The 18,856-nt window shown below is 36.9% G+C and overlaps 1 protein-coding gene and 1 long non-coding RNA gene across 2 annotated transcripts in view; one reads left to right on the top strand and one right to left on the bottom strand.

Moving 5' to 3' along the window:
* LOC128248391 (uncharacterized) overlaps positions 1-16,543 on the bottom strand; it is a 61,136-nt gene extending 44,593 nt beyond the window's left edge. The window contains exon 1 of the long non-coding RNA XR_008264633.2: positions 16,467-16,543. This is a non-coding gene — a long non-coding RNA (uncharacterized LOC128248391). The remainder of the gene's footprint in view (positions 1-16,466) is intronic.
* Positions 1-18,856, top strand: part of LOC106874518 (nucleolar protein 4) — a 1,458,602-nt gene that overhangs the window by 933,790 nt on the left and 505,956 nt on the right.

Below are 18,856 nucleotides of genomic sequence, written 5' to 3'. Positions count from 1 at the left end.
GTTTTATAATATCGAGTTGGTCACTGTTGAAATGCCATTGTGTGTACCTTTACTCGGTCAGAGTTGACGCATGAAGGAACACGACAACCGCTACAATATGTATCAATAAGTGTTATGTCCTGTCTTTCTTACACATTTCTCTGTGTTTTCATTAAATTTAAGTTCAAATGCTCTTCTAACCGTGACAATCCCATCTTTCCTTCATGCATAATGAATCTCGGATATATTATTCAATATAACTCTACTTTTTCTTAAGACGGTAAGGTGTAATTTAAGGAAGATATGGCTACGGTTCCAAGTAAATCGTGTAACCGCATGGAAGCTTCCTTGTACGTCCATTGAAATTGAAATTTTACACTAAGACGTTTGTTTTTTTTAAATTTTATTTTATCTGAAATCAAAATCTGATTAAGTAAATTGTGAAATGCTTGAACCTCTCAACATCTATCCTCCTTCAATAATTGTACAATCAAGCACTTAAAAAATCAATGTAAACTGTAGTAATATTATTTGTTTTTCTTTATATTCTTTTAAGAATGGTGAATTTTTATACCCAGTACGTTAAGCTTGTAAGATCAATGAATTTGGTTTGGAATAGTTTTATTTGAGAATTATCAGTTACGAAGTTGTATTCAGACTTAAGCGGAGTATTTTAAGCTTAAAAAAAACTCCTATTTATCTGTTTGTTCAACTTTAGTCCCGTGTTCTATACATTTCAGTGGCGATCTTTACAGCCATCTTCACTGACCCGTTGAAGCCAGCCGTATTAACACCCTTATAGGTCTCGGGCAAAGTATCACTATTGAGACCTTGCATACGTGTCCACAGCTTATATACATCACATTGGGCTACTAGGACCAGTATCTCAAGTCTTAATGTGATACTGCCGATGATAGTCGAGTGTCTACACTTATAAGTGACGGGCGATTCTTTTGAAGGCTTAGTGAAAGGACGCGATGGAGATAGCATAATTGGCCCTTGTACTGAGATTCGAGTGACGATAACTTTCTCAGGAAGTTATCCATAGAACAGAGACCTAACCTAAATGCTTGCATCAGCATGAGCTCCGCTATAGGCACTCAAGCACTCAAGCACCAGATGATGGTCTTCAACTTGGCGACATATAAACTCTTAAACCTAATATCAATAACTAACCGAAGGTTTTCAAACAGTAGTGTGCTGTCTTCCACATTTCGTTCTAAAGACTTAGAGGAATTGGAGCCTATAGTAAAACCACTTGTTCGTGGTAGTGTATAGAGAGATCGAACCTCATACCAGGTTGTTGTGAGGTGAAATTTTTAATCTTACAGCCATGTCTACGAATCGTCAATCGTTCTCGTGGTAATTTGAGAAAGTATCATTCCATTAGTTTAGGTTCGCTTTTCTTAAAGGTTAGTATCATTTATAGGCTTAACCGTGTTTGTTAATTTTTAATAACCAGGTATATAATCGTTTGGCTTCATTGAATCGAACCAGTGTTTCATTTGTGCTTATTTTGTCGAAAGCCAGAAGGCTGGGAAGGCAAACTTATATCTAGAGAATAAGAATTAAGAATAGCGACGTACAAAGTTAAATACAGCAAGGCATCTACCACGGCGCTCTACTGTTTCAATATACTACATCACTAATTAATTCAATTAGGTTTAAGACGAGCTGATGAGGGCGCCTTTATGTCAGCATCCGAGCAGATACAAATACTAATAAAATATGTGTCGATATATATTTATACTCATTTACAAGCACCCTACCAGTTCAGAGAAGAAAAAAAAGGTATTGGATAAATGACCCATTACCTCTCCACCCATTTTCCTTCTCTACCTCCTTCTCTTCTTTCTTCTCCTTCTCCTCCTACTTCTGCTGTTCCTGTTGCTACCGCTGCTGCGTTAGCAACATAATATCTTTGGACCCTTACCCGCCTTTCTCTAGCACATAGATGCAATACAAACGCATAAACAGAAGTGTACTAACGCATGCACATAAACTACATGCAGACGCGCAAAAACACTCACAAACATATTCGCATGTACGCACAACAGCGCGCGCGCTAGCTAACTTCCCTACCTTAACTTTCATGTCATTTCTCGACAAACCTAGACTATGCAACAGATGGTATTGACGTTTTACAAAGCTTTACATAGGACGTAGGTTGGGGGTCGAATTAGGTTAAGGGCAATGTCTCCATGTGTTCTCTCACATGGACTTCCAGATATATGAACACTAGAATTCTTGTTTAAGTGTCTGCCTCTGTGAGTGTGTGTGTGTGTGTGTGTGTGTGTGTGTGTGTGTGTGTGTGTGTGTGTGTGCGTGTGTGTGTGTTTGTGTGCGTGTGTGTGTGTAAATATTATATATATTTATATACGGACGGACATATATACATACACGTGTAAATACATAAAAATGTGTGTACATTCATTACACACACATACACACACACACATGCACACACATGCACATATATACCCATATGCACATTATTTAAACAAGTAATCAATGTATGTGTGTATGCATGTATGTATGTATATATATATATATATATATGTATGTATGTATGTATGTATGTATGTATATATATATATATATATATATATATATATATATATATATATATATATATATATATATATATATATATATATATATATATATATATATATACAAACATATGTTTGCATAGGTGTGTGTGTATGTGTGTATGAGCGTGTACGTATTTCTATTCGGATGTATAAACGTTCAGACCTAAAAGTATATTTGTGTATATACACACACACGCTCACACGCAAATGCATACATTCTCACAATAATGGCGAATTAATGTATGCATATTGCTATACAAAATATAGTGTTGATTTATTGAACCCCATTCGAGGGAAAAGTAAATACATGCCTCTTGGCGACTGCGACCAACTCCAAATGAAAAGAGGAGCGAGCATCAGAAATCGTGGAATCTGAGAAATTGGCATAACATTGAGAAAAGTTTGATGTTTTGGCGATAACGGGTGCTGTGGACACGTGTCTCTGCCTCAGTAGACATTATCAGCATGCCACTTGGCATCCCTCGAGTCCACACACGCACTCACACACACATACACACACGAGAAGAATAGGTATGTGTATGTGTGCGTACGGATGTGTTTCTGTGCGTATATATACGTGGGAAATTTCACTGGTGACTGTTGGTGCTGCCACCTACATTTGCTTTCGGAGTAAGAGGGGGGGGGGGCAGAGAACGAGAGTTTACTAAAAAATCGAAGAGAGGGTGAAGATTTCCTTTAAGGGGAGAGACCAGTTTCATAGTTTATATATCTTAATTATTATTAAGAGAGGCCATGTTTATTCGTGAGAGAGCGTATGAAATAATATCCCCATCTAAGTTTCCTAGTAGTTGTAGAAAGCGCCATTTCGCCCTTCCTCAGTACATATATGTGTGTGATTGTGTGTGTGTGTGTGTGTGTGTGTGTGTGTGTGTGTGTGTGTCCGAGTGTGTGTGTGTGTCCGAGTGTGTATGTAGATACATAAATAAAGAGAACATAATTCAAAATACCCGAAACATGTATACTATAGGTTCTACAGTTAGTTATTTGAAAACTTTACCTTAGAATGTTGATATCAAAACATCCTAGTCTATTTAATTAATCAGAAATATGACTGTGAACATCTAAATGATAATTCTGGGTATGATTAGCCACACGTAAAAACCGACACGTATACACACAGATACACACACGCATCACACACATGCACACACACACGCACACACACGCGCACACTCACACACACTCGATCACACACACGCGTCGAGAGTCACTGCAATTTCGCCACTGGAAGATTAAAAATAAGTTTTACGACGTAAAACGCGGTGTTATGGAGCAAAACTGGGACAAAACTGGGATCGATCTAATCGTCTGGCTCCCTCCTCCAAAATTTCGGGCCTTGTGCCTAGAGTAGAAAAGAAGTGCAGGAGTGGCTGTGTGGTAAGTAGCTTGCTTACGAACTACATGGTTCCGGGTTCAGTCCCACTGCGTGGCACCTTGGGCAAGTGCCTTCTACTATAGCCTCGGGCCGACCAAAGCCTTGTGAGTGGATTTGGTAGACGGAAACTGTGTGTGTGTGTGTGTGTTTGTCCACCCACCATCGCTTGACAACCGATGCTGGTGTGCTTACGTCCCCGTAACTTAGTGGTTCGGCAAGAGAACCGATAGAATAAGTACTAGGCTTCCAAAGAATAAGTCCTGGGGTCTATTTTCTCAACTAAAGGCGGTGCTCCAGCATGGCCGCAGTCAAATGACTGAAACAAATGAGAGTAAAAGAGTAACATTGAATACTTTATGGTCAGAACGATAAACGCGTGAAAGAGCAATAGGGAATTATATGGGAATCAGCAGGATCTGGTTGTATGAAAAGGGAGTGAGAAGGCTAAAAATTATACGCGTGCACGCACATATGCATATATGTATGTATATGTACATTGGAGTGTTTGCAAATATATTACATGGAAGCTTGCAAAACATTCAGCCTAACTGCAAAATAATTTTACTTGTGTTTATACCCGGCTTTAGCCAACACCCGCTACTTGAAAAAAAAAATGTGGCAACAGTTAACTTCATATTCATCAATCAGGCTGATATTTAGACGCTACATCGATTTGTTGATCAAAGGTAATACACAGACAACTAAACAGACTGTATTGTAGCATTACTGGCGCAGTTTTGACACATTTCATGTACACAAAATTCTATGTAAGGCTTTTTACGTCATGATTATGCAATAGTTCACCATATGAAAGCTTATTTCATGATTATAACTTATGAATCTCCTTCAAACGCATTTATTCATAACCTAAAATCATATTTATATATCAAAATAGTTAATGCTTATTTTATTGATCTAGTAAATACACAAGTGATTTTTTTTTTTTTACGTAAGATTTGAACTCAGTCTGTAAAGGGAGGTTAGCAAATGCTACAAACTACTTAAACAAATTCAGCCAACCATCGTCCGATATACAATCTGATCTTCGAAAGCGGTATGGCATTGTTATTAAATCTACTCCCAATCACAATATATATATTATATAGGTCAGCTGATATACATTTGTATATACATCTTTACAAACGAAACCTTTATGGACAACTGTTTCTGTATGCAAATTAGAAATTCATCTGCTTACCTGCTGCACCTGAATATTTTAGTAAGTTTGTAAATAGCATTCTCGAAAAACAGTGGTTGTCATATAAAAAAAAAAAAAGGTGACCATAGGCACAGGAGTGGCTGTGTGGTAAGAAGTTTGCTTCCCAACCACATGGTTCCGGGTTCAGTCCCACCGGGTAGCACCTTTGGCAAGTATCTTCTTCTATAGCCTCCGCCCGAAAAAAGCCTTGTGAGTGGATTTGGTTGACGGAAATTGAAATAAACTCATCGTATAAATATATATATATATATGTGTGTGTGTGTGTGTGTGTGTGTTTGTACATCTGTGTTTGTCTCCCCACCATCATTTGACAACCGATGTTGGTGTGTTTACGTCCCTGTAACTTGGCGCTTCGGCAAAAGAGACCGATAGAATAAGTCCTGGGAGTCGATTTGTTCGCCTAAAGGTGGTGCACCAAATGACAGAAACATGTAAATAGCTAATAGCATTAGGCAAATTTCGTCAGTAAGTGTAACATAAGAACTATGTAAGACTTTTCTAAAGTTCTCCAGTTCTATACCGTTGCTGTTATCTGAATTCCTGGAATTAATCGTATTTTTTTTCTATTGGAAACCTGCGTCTCATTTTTAGAAACAATTCAAATAATTGATAATCTACAAATTACATTGGGTGACCCCCTCCCCCATTCGGTCATGAATGACTATGGGATTGCACCTAGAAATTTACCCTCCGAGGCACAAGTCCGGACAAGGTTGCTTATGGAAGACCATGCATACCAGCCACCTTTCTCCACGCCACCGATAGTATCCAAGACAAAAACCTATACAGCTTCGCACCAGTGACGCCAGTGACGTCGCAACGCATTTCTACAGCTGAGTGAACTGGAGCAACGTGAAATAAAGTGTTTTGCTCAAGAACACAACACGCAGCCCGGTCCGGGAATCGAACTCACAACCTCACGATCATAAGCTCGACGCTCTAGCCAGTGAGCCATATGCCTTCACAAATTAAATACATACATAATAGGCGCAGGTGTGGCTGTGTGGTAAGTAGCTTGCTTACCAGCCACATGGTTCCGGGTTCAGTCTCGCTGCGTGGCATTTTGGGCAAGTGTCTTCTACTATAGCCTCGGGCCGACCAAAGCCTTGTGAGTGGATTTGGTAAACGGAAACTGAAAGAAGCCCATCGTATATATGTATATATATGTATGTGTGTTTGTCTCCTCACCATCGCTTGACAACCGATGCTTGTGTGTTTACGTCCCTGTAACGTAGCGGTTCGGCAAAAAGAGAACGATAGAATAAGTACTAGGCTTACAAAGAATAAGTCCTGGGGTCGATTTTCTGCGGTCAAATGGCCGCAGTCAAATGACTGAAACAAGTAAAATGGTAAAAGAGTAAAGAGTAATAATATATACGTAAATATACATATAGAAACACCTCTGTTTCTCTCTCTCTCCCTCTCTCTCTCTCTGTCTCTCTCTCACTCTCTCTAAATATATATATATATATATATATATATATATATATATATATATATATATATATATATGTGTGTGTATGTATGTATTATGTACGTATGAGATGGTTTGTGATAAACACCGTCAATTTTTACAATTCTGTAGATAATAATAATAGTATTTCATACGCTTAAAATTTTAAGCGATTAAAACAGTCTAATAATGGGGCATATAAACCTTCGACGGAAAACAGTAGTTTTTCCCGTACGCGTGGGAAAACCCTACTTCTTTTTTACGTGGACAGATTCTATGCTCCATTATTAGACTATTTTCTTTAGTCGCTGCACGGTGATTGCTTATAAGCTGTAAGCTTATAAAATACTATTGGCATGGCAATCATATTCGCTATCTGAAGTGTCTATATATATATATATATATATATATATATATATATATATATATATATATATATATATATATATATATAAGCGCAGGAGTGGGTGTGCGGTAAGTAGCTTGCGTGGCACCTTGGGAAAGTGTCTTCTACTATAGCCTCGGGCCGACCAAAGCCTTGTGAGTGGATTTGGTAGACGGAAACTGAAAGAAGACCGTCGTATATATGTGTATATATATATATATATATATATATATATATATATATATATATATATATATATATATATATATATATATATATATAAACAAATAGTAAATGAGTATATGCATATATACGTACAGGTATGTGCATACCGACATCCACCTTTATGTATAGGTGCATATCTGGGTACAGGACATTGCAAACAAAACGTAGACGAGAAAATACACAAGCCACATAGAGAACATTCTTCTTCATCAGCTACCCCCGTTTTAACACTGGCGTTTCGAAGAGCTCGGCAGGACGCATCGCTAAAACGGCTCTTCCCATGGACCGCAAATTAAATTTGTATACACAAATTAAACCTTGCGGTGGAGGAATGTAGTGACGGGCAAAAAAACAAGACAGGAAAACAAACAGAAAAGGCTATATGGCCAGACGGGAAAATTTATGTGTATGAACGCTGTGAGGCACGAACTTGAAAGTGGGGACGAAGTAAGTATATGTGTGTGTGTGTGTGTGTGTGTGTGTGTGTGTCTGTGTTTGTCCTCCAACATCGCTTGACAACCGATGCTGGTGTGTTTATGTCTCTGTAACTTAGCGGTTCGGCAAAAACAGACCGATAGAATAAGTACTAGGCTTACAAAGAATAAGTCCTGGGGTCGATTTGCTCGACTAATGGCGGTGCTCCAGCATGGCCACAGTCAAATGACTGAAACAAGTAAAAGAGTAAAGTGAGTATATATATATATATATATAATGAATACATCTATGGTAAGCTAATGTGCAACTTGCAGTTCTTGTATCCTCGACCTAGATTCCCATGTGTACGTATTCTGTTATCATAGTTGCTGTTATTTATGTGGCAAAAGATTTACATAAAAGCCCGGAGACGGCGACATATTCGAAGAAAGAGCAAAGCAAACTGCATCCTAACCTCCAAATCTAAAGTTGTTAATGGTACAATAAAGAGTTGTAAAACATTCCAAAGATTCTCAGTTTTAATTTTATGAATTGAAGTCACACATAGTCCCCGATATACATATGACATACACCTTCACTCGTATATAAAGATTAATGATATACACTCGTATTACTAAAAAAACATGTACACCTACTACATAAATGTAAGTATATCCGCATACTCATCAACTTATATGCTCACATTATTCGGCCGACATTCAGAAATCCGTGAAGTTGTCTTCAGTCCAACAGAGCTTTGTCACTTTGTTATTAACTCGTTTACGTCCTTCGAAGAATGTAGATACGAATAAGAATTACGAACACTTTTCAGAAAAAGACTTTCACATTCATTGTAACTAGCTACATACATAAATATATACATACATACATACATACGCATGTATACATGCATACATACATACATACATAAATACGCATGCATACATACATACATAAATGCATGCATATATACATACATAAATGCATGCATATATACATACATACATGCATACATGCATGCATACATGCATACATACATACAAAAATACGATTTTTCGAGCATACATCTATATCCTGACCCGGTCATTTAGTTAGCTAACCATCAAACCAGAGCAAGCAATTCACATATTATATATATTATATATGTACGCGCGCATGCGCGTGTACGTGTGTATTTCTTTGTGCGTGTGTATGTATGCTTGTATGCATGCGTGCACACACACACACACTCGCATACACACACACACACACAATCACGCGCACACACACACACACACACACACACACACACACACACACACACACAGATAGCCGCAGCCAGAGAGCGACAATAACACACACGCGCACAGTTGGAATCGCACGGACACAGCTGATGTTGTTAATCCGACCACGAAACGAAATTAGGTCTTACCCCCTTTTGAAAATGGTGTGCAATGGGCGGGTGAGTTTTAAACGTTCAAAATGCTGGTCGTGTGTCACTTATCCAAGTTGGCTGACTGCCCAGCACGTGGGCGTCTCCTTCTCTGAAATAACAAAAACCAATAACAAAAATTACCCTGGTTTCAAATCTCAGATCCCTTAAGTTTCGCCATCCATTTCACATCCGTCGTGCCTTCAACTTATTCACCCTAAAAGGTTGGGGAAAGTGTGCTGTAGTGTATTATTTTGTTCTTTTGTATTATTTTGTTCTTTTGTATTATTTTGTTCTTGTTTTCTTTTTTTTTTTGTAGATATGTGTGGATTGAGGTAACGGGGGGAAAGGGGGATCGTGTACACGTAGACATGGACAGCTACAGATTGACAAACTAAAATACATACATATTTATAAGGTCACACACGCATACGCGCTGTTAGAAGACAAACTCCTCTACCCCACTAAAAAAAAACACCCGTGAATGCCTTATCTTAAACCCGCTAATACAGTAAATCAATAAAACAGCGCCGCTTTTAAAATATGAATAAGGCGTTCTTGTTAAGGTGTGTGTAGGGAACTGGAAGCTAAGTAGATAAATGAATAGATAAATAAATAAATAAATAAAATAATAAATACATGAAGAGGTTTGAAAATTTGGGGTTGTCTTATTACTAGTAAAGTTTAGCTTTGTAGAAAACAGGAAGGAAAAAGGTAGATAATGATGAGGCGGGGAATATAGAGACAAGTAGGGGGGGGGGAAGAAGGTAGGCACAGGAAAAAAATTTGAAGGAGGTGAGAATGAAAGAAGTAGAAAAGAAAGAATAGAGTTAAATGCTGGAGATGGCGGAGGAAGGAGCAGAAGGAGGGGGTGTATAGTTGGGGGTAGCAATTAGAAGCAGATTTGATATGAAGAGAATGAATCAATAGGAAGGAAAAGAAAATGAAGAAAAGAAGGGAGGTGTGTCTAGAAACAAATATGGCCTGCTGTTGTTAGTACTGTTTAAAGAATGTAAATCCGAACTGATCATTGAGATTCAACGTGGTCTTGCAAACTGCTGGAAATAATAGCCAAATATCCCTTCGGACTCAACGACCGCATACACTGATCAATGTAGCCCTTGAGACATACAAAAGAACGATGGTCATGGCTGAAATGTCTGTAACTATAGGTGTGCTTCACCAAGGCTAAACAACAACAATGATAAGTCAATCTTAATGACGTATGATTTAAAAGATTTGTTAGCAGATGGCTATCTCTACCCATATTCGATAGGTCGTGAATGAAATACAATAAAAGTATAACTAATATTAATGATTTTAAGTTTGGCCCAAAGCCAGCTGTTTTGAGGGAATGCGGCCAAATTGTTTACATCGGTCCCAGTACTCGATTGGCAGTTTATTTTATCAATCTCCGATAGTATGAAAGGCGAAGTCGATCGACCTCAACAGCATTTGAACTTAGAACATAAAGTGCTGGAAGAAATGCTGCCTAGCGTTTTGTCCGAAGCTCTACCGATTCTGCTAATAATAATAATAATGATCCCTTCTACTATAAGCACAAGACCTGACATTTGGGGAAAGGGGTAACTAGTACTTAGATAATCGACCCCCGAAAGGTTGAAAGGCAAAGTTGGCTTCGGCGTAATTTGAACTTAAAACCTAAAGACGGACGAAATGCTGCATTGCATTTTGCACGACCTGCTAACGATTCTGCTAGCTCGCCGCTTTGAACCAGCTAACAACTGTTTCAAATTTTGGCAAAAAGTAAGGGGAAGAGTGTTTGTCGATTACATAGAATTCAGCGCTTAACTGGTACTTTTATTGACCACGGCGGGAATGAAAAGCTGAGAGAGAGAGTATGTCTGTGTGTGAGAGAGAGAGAGAGAGAGAGTGTGTGTGTGTGTGTGTGTGTGTGTGTGTGTGTGTGAAAGAAAAAAAAAACACACACACACACGAATGGAAGGTGATCGAAATTGCAAGGAAGCTTCGCATAATATGTATTATTTTTTTTACTTCAATTACTCTGTTGACTCTGGAAAGCTCTCTCTCTCTCTCTCTCATTTTCACTGCAAAGTTAATAGAGTTCCATTTTCTTCCTCTTCTGACCCTAAAATAAAAACACCAAAGTAAACTGGTTCCTACACATTTTTCTTCCTCGTTAATCATCTTTGTAACACTGAACAAAAATCAATTAGCGAATAAGCAATAAAAAGATGTAGAAATTCTGGTATCACATTTAGTACCGTATCTCTCCTTTTCTCTCAACAATAGTATATATATATATATATATATATATATATATATATATATATATATATATATATATATATATATATATATATATATATATATATATATATATATATATATATATATTACTTTAGACAAAAAGATCAGTTTTGGATAGAAGAAAATGTAGCTGATTAATGCTACACATTTACACTCTCTCATTACTTTTATTAATTCTGCAATGATAAAAATCTGAAGTCGACCCTGTCGTGATTAAAAGTGGAAAATGATTTGAGTGAAACTAAATTTCTGTAATATAAATTTTTATTGTTATTTTTGTTGTTCTTTAGCATCGAGCATCCATGCCACATGGGTAGTCGATCAAATGACTTGGTACAAAGCACTAATAGTATATTGTTTCAGAAATACCATGCTAATATCTAATGTACTGTAAACAGGAGTCTCCAATCACCAGGCCGCACAGACAGAATACGTTTTGAAATTTTATGCCTATCGTATTCACTATCGCAGTCAGCAAGTTATTTTTTGCATTACATATGTATTACAGTGAAAATGTGAGAGTTAGAATGGTCAATGTAGAAGCATGTACTAGTGCTCAAATGCCTGGAACTTAAACACCGAAGTATTTATCGAGGAGCAGATCCACGGGATAAAGAGCGGTTATAAGAGAAGTTCATCCAGGTGAGCTGATATCGAAATACAAGTGATGTAAAAAACACGATTAGGCTTGTTATAAATGGATATGGTTATATATATATATACACTCGAAATGAGGAGGAGATGGACAGCTGGCAACTGATGAAGGGTCGTTCTTTATGTTACTTGTCCTGTTTTCCATTTGCTTTTCTCGTTGCTGATGTATTCAACTCTTTTGTTTTGGTATTTCACGTTGTTTACAGTTTGTAACATCATGTACCCATACATGCATATATATATATATACATATATATATATATATATATATATATATATATATATATATATATATATATATATATATATATATATATATATATATATATATATATATATATATATATATATATATATATATATATATATATATATGTGTGTGTGTGTGTGTGTGTGTGTATACATATATATATTTTATTCATTTATATATATGTATATATATATATGTGTGTGTGTGTGTGTGTCTATATCTACATAGATACACTTATATATATAGTGGATGGATTTGGTGGCCGGAATATATAAGTATGTATGTGTATATGTATGTATGTATTATGTATGTATATATGTATGAAAGTATGAATGTAGGTACGTATGTATGCATGTGGACGTAACTTTGTGGTTGTGCTTGTCACCTACTACTGCGTGACAAAGAGTGTTGATTTGTTTATGTTCCCCACTGTCCAGTGATTCGCTAAAAGGAGAACACTAAAGTAAGTGCCCCAGAATAGCTGCAGTCTACTGACTGAAACAGGTAACAGTGATATGAGTAAAAGAATACATACATACACGCTTACATACAAACATACTTACATACATCCATACTTACATACTTACATAAAAGCAATTAAGTAACAAGGTTGTCTAGGTATCAGTGCATTACGGCCGTTTCAAGCGGCTCCATTTAATCATTCATTGAAAATATAACATCAATTTGAAATAAACTGCTCTCCTCGGAAGCATTCGACCATATAGATTTCCAGCATGCAGGATACACTATTATATTTTTTAGTCATCACTTCTAGAGGACCACAATAATTACATTCCGTCTCTTTGCTATTTTTGTGGCAGAATGAATTTAGGGGAAAAATACTTAAAGCTTACTATAATTTAGAGTCGCGTACATACATACATATATGCACGCCTGTACAGAACGAGAAGCGAAAGGAGAAAGAGAGAGAGAGAGAGAGTGAGAGAGAGAGAGAGAGAGAGAAGTGCCTTAAATTATCAATCCAGTGAAGGTATAGTTTCTCTTTATTTAATTTTCTTCTCTCTTTCTCGCTCTCAGTCATTCGACCACGCAAACAACCTAGGAAAGATGCATTCACATCGCTTCATAACTCGACTAATCCTTTCAGCTCCCCTACTTTGAGGACGCGACAAGAAAGAGAAATAGAGAAACAAATGTTTCGACAGATGAATAGACATAGATACATAGATAGAAGACAGAAGCTACACTGCTGCAAATTAATGGATGAATTTATAGTTAAGATAGCTGTGTTATAAGAAGGAGTGGTATCATGCTGGAAAGGAGGAATGGTACCCATTAGTGGCAGATTGATTGTCAAAGCTGCACGAGATAAATTTAACAGTTTTATCAGTATTGGCATATTTAAACTTGATCTGTTCTGTCATGGACAGATTTTGTCTCTGTTTGCATGTATTATAGAACAGCATCACCTCTTCCAATTAAGTACAACCTTATATCATTAATCTGGTGGATTAACCCGCAGCTTAATTTTGCTTTGTGCACAACTGCAGTCCGTTAATTAAGTGCCTTTGATAAAGGAAGATACCTGCAGTGAATGTGGACAAGCAGCAAATGCAGCATACATACATACATACATACATACATACATACACACATACATACATACACACATACATACATACATACATACATATATACATACGTACATACATATAAACATACGTTCATACATACATACATATATACATAAGTACGTACGTACGTACGTACATACATGAATCCGTGCATACATGCATATATACAGACATACATGTATGTATACATACATATATGTATTCCTATATATGTGTGTATGTGTGTGTAGGGAGAGAGAGATAATGCAATATATGTGTGTGTATATGTTTATATATGCGTGTGAGAGTGCTGGCTTAAGTATATATCAACTGGTGAGTGCATATGTATCTGTGCATATACGTGTGTGTATACGTACATACACACAAACGCATATATATATATATATATATATATATATATATATATATATATGTGTGTGTGTGTGTGTGTGTGTGTGTGTGTGTGTGTGTGTGTGTGTGTTTGTGTGTGTAAATATATAAAAACAAAAAGATAAAGAGAGCAAAGGTAAGGTTGAAGAATTTTATGGATAGAGTCTTACAGCTGTTTCTGGGAAGATCCAGTACTTCCCTTCATCGGAGACAGAAAAAATAAAGTAATCTATTATTATATCCATAGGCGGATATTTTTAGTATGAAGTGGTAAAGAGTGTGATGTGCTGAAAAAAGAGAGAACAGTACTTGAAGTGTACTTTCATTCCAGTGGTAAATATCCGTGTAGAAATTCGTGCAAAGTAATCCTTGTATGAATAATCCGGAAATTTATGTTGGAACGAGAGTTGATATAGCATAGATAGCAGAGGTATATATATTCCATATTGCGATAGAATTTTGCTTGTTTACTTGAAGAATGTTCAAGTCAAGTGAAAAGTTAGCGGTAATTAGGTCAAGTCAAGAAGATAGAATGTGAAAGGGGATAGAGGAGATATAGAGGCGGAGGAAGGTAGCGGTATATTTATGGTCAGTTGGTCTTGACAGGGTAGAGGAGAAGAGCATATAGAGTGAAGGAGGAATAGGGGGCTGAGGTTAAAAGGTCTAGTGAGTAGGAAGGAATGCGTGTGTGTAGTATATAGGTGGTGGGGGTATGAGTGATAAACTAAGGACAGAGATAAAGGAGGGGGATGGGTGGGAAAGTTAGTTAGTAGTATCATATTTTAGGATGCTGCCAAGCCTATTTATAGACGGTGGAAAGGGATTCAAAAAAGTGACGTAGTCTATTTGTGTAGGTGGTGTTCTTGTGAAATTGAGAATATGAGAAATAGATTTGGTGGTACATGTGTGGTGAGATGATCGAAAGGAAATAATCCTATTCAAAAGGATGGTGAAAGATGGATGTTTTTGCCAGGTTGAATAGGTTGCCTGTGGGGAGTTGTGTTATTATGTTGCGTGATCATTTGTGCAATTTTGCTTGTGATAGAACCTGAATGTGTGGAAAGAGCAGTGGTTGCAGTTGCTAAACGCTTCATTATATCGATTAAGTAGAGTGGGAAAATTGTATTTTAAAATATGGAACGCCTCCGTTAGGCAAAGCTTGCAATTGGAGCGCTGGCCCTGGTATGGAGTTCCAGAGACTAGGATGGACCATTTTAAGGTGTATTGGGTATTTTTGTTTTTGAGGTGATGAATATGATTGGCTAATGTTGTAGATTTACTGTGTTTGTCGTATCTAAAAGAGTGCATGTGGGCTGCGTAGCAAAATTCTACCGCAATATGGAATATATATACCTCTGCTATCTATGCTATATCAACTCTCGTTCCAACATAAATTTCCGGATTATTCACACAAGGATTACTTTGCACGAATTTCTACACGGATATTTACCACTGGAATGAAAGTACACTTCAAGTACTGTTCTCTCTTTTTTCAGCACATCACACTCTTTACCACTTCATACTAAAAATATCCGCCTATGGATATAATAATAGATTACTTTATTTTTTCTGTCTCCGATGAAGGGAAGTACTGGATCTCCCCAGAAACAGCTGTAAGACTCTATCCATAAAATTCTTCAACCTTACCTTTGCTCTCTTTATCTTTTTGTTTTTATATATTTACATATACACACGCTAATACACGACTTATAATACCCAATCCTGTTCATACAACGACTGGGGCAAACTAATCGGTATACAGCACTTACTCGGTATTACCTGTATCCTCCGGGGTTTGGTTAAATCCAATACCCTCCTCAACCTTATATATATATATATATATATATATATATATATGCATACACACAAATATGTACATATATATGTATGTATTTATACATATACAAATATGAACACACATACGTCATCCATACATTTGCTCATGGAAATGTTTGGTTCAAAATGTGTTAGCAGGGACATATTGGAGCGCGTATGGAGTATCCTTTCCAAGACTCCGATCCATGTACGGCTGTAGAGGACATATTAGTTGACCATCAAGCAAGTCTACCCTCTTCTTGCATATTGTGCAGTCCAAAAGAATGCAAGGATCCATATTGCTTGACACCAGTGTACATAACAAAATTATAGTTTTTAAAATGATCACGGAATTTTGCACGAGGTTTACTAGTATTTGTTAATATGTACGACGTAAATAGAGAGACTACGTTACCAAATTGCAGTGTCGTTCCGTTTAATCGATTGACCGACATGACATCATGTAATGAGCACACACTCGGTGTCTTTAATTCAGACTTTAAGCTAACAGCTGGTCCAAAATGCGCGTGCGTTATCATATTATCTCGAGAACTCTTCAGATAATGTGATAACTCATTGTAACACAGGACCAGCTGTAAGGCTCAAACTTGAATAAATAATGAATATATACGCTACATTTAAAATGTATGGGGTGCAGCATCTTATTATTTTACCATATGTGTGTGTGTGTGTGTGTGCGCGTGCGTGCGCATGCGTTCTGTTTGTGATAAGAAGTTCCCTTCCCAACTAACCACATGGTTCTCGGGTCAATTCCACTGCACGGCACCTTGGTTAAGTGTCTTCTACTACAAACCTGGGCCAACTAAAGCCTTGTGAGTTGATTTGGTAGACAGAAGAATCTAAAAGAAGATCGTCGTATACACACACACACACACACACACATACACACATACACACACACACACACACACACACACACACACACACACACACACACACACACACATATATATATATATATATCGATATATTATAAATTAACTACCAACAAAAATAATTGGTAAGCTAACTCAAAAATTCATCACCAAAATAGCAGAAAAAAACGACAGTGAAGGTATATATATATGTATGCATGTATGCATTATGTATGTGTGTATGTGTGTATGTATGTATACAGGGTACATAAGATATTTGAGGTCAGGTTTGTTTATAAAGAAAAAAAAAGCAGATATATAATAACAGGTAATAACTTTATCAAAAATCATATGAGGATAAAAATAAACCTTCTTTTCTATAATTTTATTCAATAAAGCCACCTTCAGCTTCAACAACTGCTTCTATATGAGATCTAAATCATCTACCTGATCGAATGAAGTGGTCTTGATTCATTTTAGACATTACTCTGAGTATGACAGTTTTCAAAGAATCTTTTGTGTTATGGGTGTGTTCATTGATCTCTCAGTAACAGATGTATAGAATGATCCGGTGGTGTTGCTGGGCTTTGCATTTTTTCATAGCTCCCATGGTTACCGAGATAATCTACTATAATAATACTCTTGTGTTTTTGAATGAGAAAGGAAGGGGTGATAAGTGAATAAGGAAGGAAGGCGTGATGTCATACTTGATAGTGGGATGATGAAAATACGCTGAAAAAATAAATCAAACAGCGTTTCAACTCTGTGTGAATATATGCCGGTGTGAATATATGTCTGTGTGTATAAAAGGGGGATATGTGTGTGTGTGCGTGTGTGTGTGTCTTTGTGTATTTGTGTGTGTGTGCGTGTGCGCGCGCAATGGTAGTGGGATGGTGGACATTCAACACTGAAAAGAAAAATCAAACAGCGTTTCAACTCTGTGTATTTGGTATTTACTTGCCAGCTCCCGTATTTAGCCACAGCCAGCTTTATGTGGCCTTAAGTCGGACAAGAAGGGAGGAAAACTTGAAAATTCTTTTGAAGGAAACAAGCAGTCAAAGGTTGTTAATTGCGGATAGTAATAATTTAGTAATAAAAGAATTATTAAACCAAAATCTTGGTTTTGTACCTTATTTATATATAAAATACAATTAGCCATCATTTTTGACGGCACGGGGCCCAGCTAGTGTGTGTATACATACATACACACACACACACACACACACACACACACACACACACACACACGCACATATATATATATATATATATACAAAACAAATTTAAAAGGGTGGCTTATTAGCAATTAAAACCTAAAGTCAAAATTAATAGAGATCACAAAAGTGACAGATGGTGTATAAGTAGGTGTGTGTGTGTGTGTGTGTGTGTATATATATATATATATATACTAATGTATATGCTTTGGGCATATATAGCTCTCATGTCGCCGGTGTTAAATACCTTTAAGCTGTAGACAGGCGTGATAACTCACCCTCAATCTCATTTGGGAGTGATGGACATCGATGTTTCGCCATTTTTGTGGCCTATCAACACCACCTACCCGCCTGGGTTGAAGGCGAGTCAGCTTGCCAGTCCAGCGACTTATATGCACATGGCTTGTAAAATCATGAGCTAGTATGCCCGGAAATTGCATACGTAAGAGAAAATTCACATATAATGTAAAAGCAGCTCTAGTATGATAAATACGAAATACGTATACTAATGTATATACTTTGAGTATTTTCCGGTGACTCAATGGCGTAGTGGACTATATAACTTTCATATATATATATATATATATATATATATATATATATATATATATATATATATATATATATATATCACAACGATTCCAACATTTTCAGATAACACCTCACCAACTTTAACTGTGTGGAGGCGCGTGGATAAGTGGTTAGGGTGTTTCACT

The sequence above is a fragment of the Octopus bimaculoides genome, chromosome 7 (genome assembly GCF_046866305.1).
Source record: "Octopus bimaculoides isolate indiv1 chromosome 7, ASM4686630v1, whole genome shotgun sequence".
In the NCBI taxonomy this organism is placed as follows: domain Eukaryota; kingdom Metazoa; phylum Mollusca; class Cephalopoda; order Octopoda; family Octopodidae; genus Octopus; species Octopus bimaculoides.
This window is presented reverse-complemented; position numbering and strand designations above follow the sequence as displayed.